The 11,156-nt window shown below is 36.3% G+C and overlaps 1 long non-coding RNA gene across 1 annotated transcript; it reads right to left on the reverse strand.

Annotated features, from left to right (window-relative positions):
• Positions 1-462: 462 nt before the first annotated feature.
• Positions 463-7,543, reverse strand: LOC101738721 (uncharacterized). Its single transcript, XR_209995.5, has 3 exons — positions 7,424-7,543; positions 6,948-7,072; positions 463-761 (listed from the first exon to the last, which is right to left on the reverse strand). It is a non-coding gene; the product is annotated as an uncharacterized LOC101738721 (long non-coding RNA).
• Between the last annotated feature and the right edge of the window lie 3,613 nt (positions 7,544-11,156).

The raw sequence follows: 11,156 nt of genomic DNA on the forward strand, positions 1-11,156 counted from the left end.
GATATTTGTAGGCTGATACATTTTTTTTAAATTGTTTAGATGGATGGACGAGCTCACAGCCCACCTGGTATTAAGTGGTTAATGGAGCCCACAGACGTCTACAACGTAATTGCCGACATCCACCTTGAGATATAAGTTCTAAGGCCTCAGGATATGTCAACACTAATTTTTTTAATTAGGGTGGGCGGGTAGTCGACAATTTCACGAAAAACCTGCGGGCGGAGCACATGGATACATAGATCTCACTACGTAAACGCCCAGGAATATAATTGAGTATTATTCATTGACTGTTCTTTCAGATTCCCATGACTGCTTTGAGGCAGTAATGGGTGGGACTGTCGTAACTATCTATACTCATAAGAGTATGCTTCTTACTTACTTCTTAGAGCATACTATCTAAGCTCATAAGACATCTAAGCTTTAAAGCTGTCAATGATATTTTAATGAAACTTGTACTTACAACATTGATTTTTATTCTCTAACATCATTAATTTGATTCGCGTATGTTGCTATTGTAATAAGTTAAGTAAAATAATGATTCAATTAAGTCGTTGAACAAATCAACTCTCTGTTCAATGACTTAATAATGCAATACAATTATATAACTCATAATTTCACGTTCTGTAAATAAATTTATATTAGTATTTGATTTCGTCGGTGTAGGTTAGAAATCTTCCAGGTTTCGTACCAATATTGCTAATACCAGCGTGGACGATTTGAGCTTTGTTCAAAAAGTTTAGTAGTATCTTCCACTTGTTGGCCTATTAGAGTTAGATCTTATTAACTTAAATAGGTTGTCTAATTATTAATTGGAATCAAAAACAGTTGTTTGTTAGTGTCAGGGCGTGCCATAAGCCCGTACGGATAAGTATCTTAATCTTGCCTGTTTCTTTGGCGAAACAAAAACTTATGTTTAAAAAGATAGCTAGTATATAATATAATTGGAATTTTAATCTCATATCTCGAGGTGGATGAAGGTATTCAATTTCTATGTGTTTCTGGGGTTCCAGTAATCACTTAACACCAGGCGGACCGTGAGAATAAAGATGCCTGATCTGTTGTGAAATGAATATATTCGTCTTCTCGCATTAAAACTGTATAATCTCAAAACTTACTAATTTTACAAGAGAATGTTTTAAGGGTTTAACATGTAATATTTTTAATATTAATCTTATTTGCAACATTTATTTTTTATTTTTTACCAGTTGCATTATCTGTCTTTTAAAGTAAGATGAAATTATGTATTAATTTTGTTAATAGTAGTCAAAACATAGGTAAACTAAAAAAAAATCTAAAGTACGCTTTTTTGACAGTATTTATGAGAAATCAGGTGATACCAAATGATTACGCATATTAACTCAATTCCGAATATTTTTTGGAAATTGTACAGTACACTTTGCGAAAAAGATGATATGTCTTAGAATAGTTCCCGTATAAATATACAATATCGACAATCGAAAGGCTATTTAGTTTAAGCGACATTTTTGCAACTTCACATAAGAGCTATTTAAAGTTAGTAGAGTTAAAGCCAGTTTGGAAAAAAATATCGTTACAAAAAAAACCTTCTTCAGCTATTTGAATGGGGTAAACTTAATTTCAATTAAAAAAATCGGACTGTTGATGCTTATACCAAATAAAACGCACCTTTAATTACAAAGATAAATGTCGCGTATTAAGCGGAATGTCGTTTAAACCAAATAGTCTTTCGACCCCTTGATATGCTATTGCTGTTTCTGCGTTCGTAAGTCTTAAAAAAATCAAACCCTTATTCATTTAATAACTGGACGCGCTGCGCATCGAGAATAATAAACAAAAGAATACCGTCCGCTTGCGAAACGCTAAGGACTTGAGCATAGATTGATTAAGGACCCGTCATCTTTCGAGTTTTGATTGAATTGCAAGGCAATAATCAAGATTTACGACCTCTCTCAAGATGCTCTGAACTCTGAGCAATTTCGTAATTCGTTGCCAACATTGATTTAGATGTAGGCAACATTATTATTAATATATAACTTTTTTTCCTACCTAAGCTGGTAGACTTGAGAGGCTATTTCAGCGTAAACCTAACTAGTAGGTGAGCTCGCGGGGCTCAAACCTGACGACGTTGCTAACACGAACCCTAGCAAGAGCCGTGCTTCGCAGAATCTACTACCGGACCGGAAACGCGACCCATTGAGAAGATCCGGCGAGAAACTCAGTGCGCTGTGTCTGTGGGTTAATTTACTCGTCGAACCCTTCGTCGCAAGCGACGGGTTCAGCGAGGACAGTGACTGATGCTTGAGGTACCTAAAAGCATCGTTAGTGGATCGGGAGGATCCGAAATGACGTGTTTTGGACGACGTCGACTGCTTTTCATTCTGTCCGCAGGATCGGGAATGAATTTTGTTGCGTTGATGGGTGAACGAACGGCCCGTATGCTGCAAAGTGGCCGTCAGAGCATAAAGACATCATTACTAATTGTTTATAGGCTTTTCGACCCTTCACAACGAAATACTAGCAAAAATACGCTTTTTTAAGGGATTTTATGACCTGGCAACTAAAACCTTTAGGTCAAGTCTTTAATTTATATTCTTAATTTTATGAAAAATGATAATATGGAGTGAAATGAAATGAAAAGATGATTAATTTGAGACATTAATCAATTGAGATGAAATTAAATGAAATGAGATGAGATGAAATGTAATCTCAGTAAAATGGTGGTTATTTACTAGTGAGACTTTTTCAGGGGGTTTTTTGGGGGATCCCGAGAAGCTACGTCCAGCGGCTTTATTTCAATTTCCAATATTTGTACACTTTCACAAATATTAAACAGTTAATAAACCACCGTCATCACAAATTTAAACTTAAAGAAACACTAAATAGACAAAATAAAACAGATCACACAACTTCACTCCTCGCGTTCCCGCCAAAAAGTCTCAAAAATATGCTATAAGAATATAGATACAATATACAGATAATAGATACAATACAGATAACATATAGATAATATTGTATTTTCTTCGAATTTCGCGACTCATGGAAATAATTAAAACTGGTTTGATCTCCCGTTGAATACACTGCCAAACTAACCCTTACCTGCGTGAAATGAAACGTAAAATTCGAGATTTTTTTTAGAAAAATAGGCGGTAGTTAGCGCAATATTAAAATTTCGATGAATAATAACACTTTTGTCGTCCGTGACCATGGAAACTGTAAAGTATTCGTAGCTTGGGATACAATAGGATAATAAAAAAGGCGAGATTAAACCGTAAAAATAGTTTCAATTATAATATAACATAATCATAATAGAAGAAATATAAGAAATTATACAAAAACTGTTCATCTAAACCCAACTTCTTACACAGCCCTATCTCTAAATCGAAGCCAAGCAAAATACAATTTATCAAATAGCTTAAAACAATGAAAATATAAAAAAGGAAGAGCATTTGTATTAGCAATTTTTATTAGTATGATATTTGATGAATATGAATATGAATATGAATATGATTTTTTACAATACAATAGCTTACTATGCGCTTTCTCAAATTGAGTTTATATAATGAACATTTCTTAAACTCAAAAAAAAAAGTCTAATTATTGACTCAGAAACTGGTTCACGGATCTAAATGTCAGTCTTAATGTTTAAATGATAATAACTATACTGTTAATGAAAATAGACCGGGTCATAGTGTACAGTTTAAGACAGGGACGGACTGAGATCAAGTCTTTTACGTAATACGATTAATTACACCACACTTTAATTGAGTTTTCAATTGAAATTGATAAGATTTATGTGTTTTGTGTTGTATCGACCACGTAACATAAAACATACATAAAATGTAAAGTTATCAACGGCCATAGTACGTTAACCTTTCAAGGTTGGGAATTTTGAAACACTTAGGTACATGATTGGAATTTAGTTTAATGACGATGACAAGTCATTAACTCAACTCAAAGTTTAACTTTTAATCAATCAGGATAAAAAAACTCTACATCCTTTGTTATGTTGCACTGGTTACCACGTCATTTCGGATCCACCCGATCCACTAACGGTGCTTTTAGGTACCCCAAGCACCGGTCATCGTTCTCGTCGAATCCGTCGCTGGCGACGAAGGGCTCGGCGAGTAAATTAACCCACAGACACAGCCCACTTCTCAGTGGGTTGCGTTTCCGATCCGGTGGTAGATACTGCGAAGCACGGCTCTTGCTAGGGTTCGTGTTAGCAACATCGTCAGGTTTGAGCCCCGTGAGCTCACCTATTAGTTAAGGTTACGCTGATATGGTATCTCTAGACCATCAGCTTAGGTAGGAAAAACAGCTGTAGGAATTCGTACAATATTTGTTTGGTTTTAGGTATAATACCGTCTGTACCGAGTGCACCTCTGAGTTACAACAGTTAATTTCTTTTGTAAATTCAACTTTCACTGTTGATCAGGTAACGCTTAAAATCAACGTGAATCGCCTTAAGCGGTCACCAACCTAACTAATTTTGATATTTGGGAGTCAACAGTGTTAACGTATCGAGTTAGTTTCTGAGCCACGAGTAGGTACATAGCCGTATAGTTTCGGTGAAAGTGATTTTGATTAATCACTACTTGCCATTAATCCAAACGTGAAGCAAAAACTTTGTATCCCTTTTTACGAAAATTGCGCGGACGGAGGAGAATGAAATTTTCCACATTTATAGAGAATATAGAGAAGAAGTGCACAATGCTAATATTTTTTTTAAAATAATGCATAAAAGATACATTAAATTAATAAAGAAAACATTACACACACTATCATGTATTTGACAAACACACGCATGCATACTATTTATTTATTGTCAAACTTTTGTTCTTGACGTCTGTGGTTAAATTGAGAATGGATTAAATATTGTTTGTCTTTATTAATATTTTTCTATAGTGTAGTCTTGGCGTTGAAAATACAATCATAATAGTGTACAAACTTCCACTTCCAATTATTTATAGTCGAATTTCGACTACTGCGGGACCTCTAGTGTAATTAAATAGATCATTTCGTAGATCAAAAATTTATATTCTTAGCATACATAGCACTTCTTTACAAATTTTAGATAATTTAGATGGAATTCGTCGAATGCCCCCGGAGGTTTGGGGTTTCGCCTTGTTTGTGTTTTTCTATTCAATCTTTTTTTTTTTTATTGATTAGATGTGTGGACGAGCTCACAGCCCACCTGGTGTTAAGTGGTTACTGGAACCCATAGACATCTGCAACGTAAATGCGCCACACACCTTGAGATATAAGTTCTAAGGGTCTCAGTATAGTTACAACGGCTGCCCCACCCTTCAAACCGAAACGCATTACTGCTTCACGGCAGAAATAGGCGGGGCGGTGGTACCTACCCGTGCGGACTCACAAGAGGTCCTACCACCAGTCGTGATGCTGTCGTGATACTGACCAATCTGATAATATTTTATGCGGTTTTCACGAGTCGTAGAGAAATAGTGAATAATCTTAATTATAAATGACTTAATCTTTTAATCATTATATTGTTATGTATAGCTTCTGCAGTTACGAATACTACAGAGTTTTCGGACGACTGATCTATTTATTTATACGTACGTAACGTAAAAGAAACAACTTTACGAGAAGTCAAATATGTACTACCTACATATGATATATACATCTATCTTCTATGTGTCTATTCTATTCGATCTTCTATGTGTTTTTACAATTAATTGCTCGAAATCGAAATATTGAATTACGGTATTACGGTTAACAGGAATGTACGCGCCTAATGCCGGCCACTCACATGCGCGCGAATATTCGTACATTGTAGGAATGTTCGCGCGCATGTGAAGGGCTGTCAGACATTCATTCGCAAAGTTAGCGGCTACGGCTGTGCAAATGGGTTCGGTATTCAATTTGCGAACCCGTTTGCGCTTCCTGCTACACTTGTTTACGAATGTCTCACGAATTTCTCTACTTTTTTAATTCGTCAATAGAGCATTGAAGAGAAAAAGAGTTTTTAATTCTTTCCCAGGCGTCATTAACGGCCATTCTGTTTTTATGGGATTTCTTTTGAGGGTCCCATATGGTCGACTCATTTTACAGGAGTTCAATGAACTCCATCACCTTGGTGTTGTTCCAATCCATTATGAAGGTACGCTACATAGTAGACGTCACGAACTATCAAAATGGCGAAACGTCCGTTACCTTAACAATCGTGGGCGCAACTGGTCACACGAATGTGTGGAAGACTACGCGAAGGATCGCGGTTCGCGCGCTTTGATGTCCGTTAAAAAACCGACACAGCTTGGAAAACCGCGAATGCAGCGAAAACTTTGCATAATCATTTGCAAATGTCGTCCTACACTTGTGAGTTTGCGTATTCGTGCGAATGTGAGTGACCGGTATAACAAGAATGCCAAAATTTAGAGATTCAGAGGAAGAATGAATTGAGGTCAGAGGTTCAAAGTTCAAACCATTTACATTGACTGTAACATCTGGTGTTAAATAAACTTGACGTGAAAATTACCACTGTGTTACATAATTGTGGTGTTTTAATATTATTTTATATAGTAATTTAACAATAATATTACAGGTGCGATAGTATGTATGTGTAGGTAATAGTTATTTACGGAGCAATGGCTAGGCATTTTTTATAAAGACAAATAGATGTTTGTATGTACATAATTATTCTTTCGGATTTCGGTGAATGTTTTCCAGACAGTTTTACTGTTGAGGATCTAACGACATTGATGTTACTGATCTGAACAAAATTAAGATACTGAATACATATTTTACTTTAATTTTGGATTTGCTTAAGCGGAATAAATCTTAAATCTTTGTGAACCTCAAATAAATCACATGCTATTTTACAATTATATGAGTTAACTAAGCTCAAAGAGTTTGTCTTTAATATATTGTGTTTTAGTATTTTCTATGGTGCCTTGAGAAATAGATTCATTCTCAGTATTTTGGGATTCGTATTTCCCAGAGCTTACTAGATATTCCGGCGCCTTAGTAATACGAATCGACATAAATACTTCTGTGCGCCGCGTTGGGAACCGGCGATCAACCGTCCTGGCGAAGCTGGAGAAGCCTTTGACCCACCAGATATCTTTCCATCCTAAAAATTAATTACCATAATTTTCGCGAGCCATTGCAAATACACTACTAGGTATTATGAAACATTTGACATATTAAATTACACATTGAGTGATTACATTACGCAAAAACGCGTTGTCTAAGATCCGTCAAAACATGATTTTTGTTCATTTTAATGATATTACTGTAGGAGTCCGCACACTGTTTTAATGCCGTGAAAAAACAGATTCTATTTTGACGTCCATAAAAGATTAAACCTATCGAAAATAAATTTCTAAATGTTAATTTATTTTGCAAGTTTAATTTTAATTTAATGTTTTAATTAGCAAGTTTAATTTTGCAAAATTTAAATACTTTCTATTCTAGTACGTACCTAATTGGTTTATTTTTTTACTTTTACGCATTTTTGCTGTCCAGTGACTAAATAAATTACATATAAATTATCAGTGCCAATGACACAAATTGAAGTTGAATTTGACATTTCATATTAAACATAGAGGATATTGACAATTGTTATAGCTTTTAGGAAAGGTTTATTCTAACTAGAGGTCCCGTAGTAGTCGAAATTCGACTATAATTAATTGGAATTGTAAGTTTGTACACTATTATGATTGTATTTTATACTTCTATAATCACAAATTTCGCCAAGACTACACTATAAATAATATTAACAAAGACGAACAATATTTAATCTCAATTTGACAACAGACGTCAAGAACAAAAGTTTGACAATATATAGTATGCATGCGTGTGTGCGACAAATACATGGTATGTAGTGTGTGTAATGTTTTCTTTATTGATTTAATGTATCTTTTATGCATTATTTAAAAAAAAATATTAGCATTGTGCACTTCTTCTCTATATTCTCTATAAGTGTGGAAAATTTCATACTCCTCCGTCCGCGAAACTTTCGTAAAAAGGGATACAAAGTTTTTGCTTCACGTATTAATTATCGTACGTATAGATTGAGAAGTTCTTGATGCTACGGTCTTTTTATAAAAAAAAAAAACATTAACGATCTGTTTTGTATTTTTTTAAAAAGGAAACTTCGCACACCAATAAAATGTTGATTAACAGTAAAATACCTTACTTGTCCGTGACCACGAAAACTGTGGAGTATTATTGTATTCTTAGTAGTATTCCAAATTACGGATATAATCATATGAATTTAACAAATACTAGATTAAATCGTTAAATTAGAAACAGCAGAATTTATTTATTTTAAATCACCGAGCACTAACACAGAGCTGTTTCATGAATTTATTCAAAACCCCGTCTTGCTTTTTCGTGATTCTTGACACGTATTATGTCCCGCAAAACAATGATAGTTTCTATTCCTTTAAAAACGTGGACTGGCATTTTTATGTTGAAGTGTATTTAGCTGGAATATGAGGCTACCAATAATCATAATTCTGCTGATATCAGACACTTTGGTGCAAATATTACTATTAGTTCAAATATTGCGAGTTTCTTCATTAGTAGCGATTATGGGTGTAGAAGCAGAGCTCTGTGTGCTTAGTGCGAGTTTTTTAACGTTATCGATAGCGTAAAAGTTAGCTCATATTTGTATGGAATGGGATCGTTCGCCTACATCTGCCGCTAGGGGCTCTGTTCCAACTGCATACAAAATTGGGTTAACTTTTACGCTATCGAGAACGTTAAAAAGCTCGCACTAAGCACTCTGGGCCTCGGCGTATCCTCGAAATGATATTTCAAGGTGATCTGAATCAAGAAACGATTCAATACAATAAAAAGAAAGGACACTGCAAATTTTTAGTTGGTTGTTTTACAACTAGAAACTTCGATATTGGCTCTTATTCCATTAATAGGAAGATATTTTATCCTTATGCATAAACAAAAAAATTATTCAAGGCGGTATCCACTTTGAAATATCTTCGGTAATAACTTTGAGCGATATTTTTATACACGGCATCTGTAGAGTTCCGAAACTATTTTGATTTGCACATTCTTAGACGAAAAGCGCCAATCAATTTAATTCGATTACACCTTGACATCTACCAATGTGTGTTTTATCAAACAACCGGGTCGTGGTCACGATTTTCATTTATCAGTATTAAAAACATCAATGATAACTGTTGTTAGTTTGCAATCTAAGGGTACCTACTACATTCATACACGCGACACGTAAGCACAGATTACATGTAATCGCAACAATTATATAAATAAAATTGAAGTGTCTGTTATTGAAATAACCGCTTTATGGATATATATATATGGCACATACACCAAAATAACATTTTTTGTCTGTCTGTTGTTCCGGCTAATCTCTGGAACGGCTGGACCGATTTTGATCCTGACACAATTTCTTCTTCATTGACGCCATTTCTTCGAAAATGAGCGAGGCCAGGCAATAACAGTAAATTCTGATCGCTACACAGCAATGTTACGTAACTTTTTCTTTCCACAACTGCATAATTTTGAAGCCTATAACAGCAGGACCTGGTTTCAACAAGATGGCGCGACATCCCATACATCCAATGAGTCTTTGGCAGTTGTCATTCCCGATCCTGCGGACAGAATGGAAAGCAGTCGACGTCGCCCAAAACACGTCATCTCGGATCCTCCTGATCCATTAACGGTGCTTTTAGGTACTTCAAGCACCGGTCACCGTTCTCGTCGAACCCGTCGCTTGCGACGAAGGGCTCGACGAGTAAATTAACTCTCAGACACAGCCCACTGAGTTTCTCGCCGGATCTTCTCAGTGGGTCGCGTTTCCGATCCGGTGGTAGATTCTGCGAAGCACGGCTCTTGCTAGGGTTCGTGTTAGCAACATCGTCAGGTTTGAGCCCCGTGAGCTCACCTACTAAAGTTAGGGTTACGCTGACATAGCCGCTAGGGCTATCAGCTTAGGTAGGAAAAAAAAAAAAAAAAAAAAAGGCAGTTGTTAACGAAATGTTTAATGGAAAACTGATATCGCGTCGAGGGGACATTCCATGGGCTCCCCGGAGCCCAGATCTCACGCCACTGGATTTTTTTCTGTGGGGGTACCTCAAGAGTCGCGTTTACGCCAATAAACCGACGACAATTTGCCCAGCTCAAAGACAATATTCGCAAGGAAATGTCCGATATCCCACGAGCGATGTGCCAGCGAGTTTTCACGAATTTGAGGGCTATATTGGAAGAGTGTGTACGTGTAGATGGCACACATCTCAGCGATGTTATTTTTGAAAAATAAAATTCCCATTTGTAATCTTTATTATAATTATATTTTTTCTTTCCTAAGCTTTGTAGTTTTTTTATATGATTTTTTATAATCCGCTCAACTTTATGGCCCACCCTGTATATGTCTATGGGCTCCAGTAACCACGTAACACCAGGTGGGCTGTGAATTCATCAAATCATCTAAGCAATAAAAAAATAAAAAAAGTCATCTCAATTACAAACGACACTACCATAGCTTAGAACATCTTGAAATCGAAAATAAGAACAAGTGAAAGATAATACTACAATAAAAAAAGTGCACGCTTAAGTGTTACACGTTGTTACCCAAAACTGACCTCCGAGGTCTTCACATATTTGTATTTCCGAAACGACCCGATCCTTCAGACCTCACGATCCGTTACACACCGCGTGTAATGATGCCGTATTTCTGATGCATCACAAAACGTGATCATTTTATCGCGCTCGCTTAGTGAAGAGCGAACACATCATTAGGGACGAAGCGAGGCGGTCTAGACGTATCCGTGCAGGATCTTCGACGGAAACTGTCGTCTGCATTGAATAAGAATAAGTTTTCGTCGTCTAGTATTTTTTTTATTGCTTAGACGGGTGGACGAGCTCACAACCCACCTGGTGTTACTGGAGCCCATAGAAATCTACAACGTAAATGCGCTACCCACCTTGAGACATAAGTTCTAAGGTCTCAAGTATAGTTACAACGGCTGCCCCGTCCTTCAAGCCGAAACGCATTACTGCTTCACGGCAGAAATAGGCAGGGTGGTGGTACCTACCCGTGCGGACTCACAATAGGTCCTACCACCAGAAATTACGTAAATTATAATTTTGCGGGTTTGATTTTTATTACACGATGCTATACCTTCACCGTGGACGTCAATCGTGACCATTTGTTAAGTACGTATTTCATT

This window comes from Bombyx mori, chromosome 7 (assembly GCF_030269925.1).
Source record: "Bombyx mori chromosome 7, ASM3026992v2".
NCBI classification, from domain to species: Eukaryota; Metazoa; Arthropoda; class Insecta; order Lepidoptera; family Bombycidae; genus Bombyx; species Bombyx mori.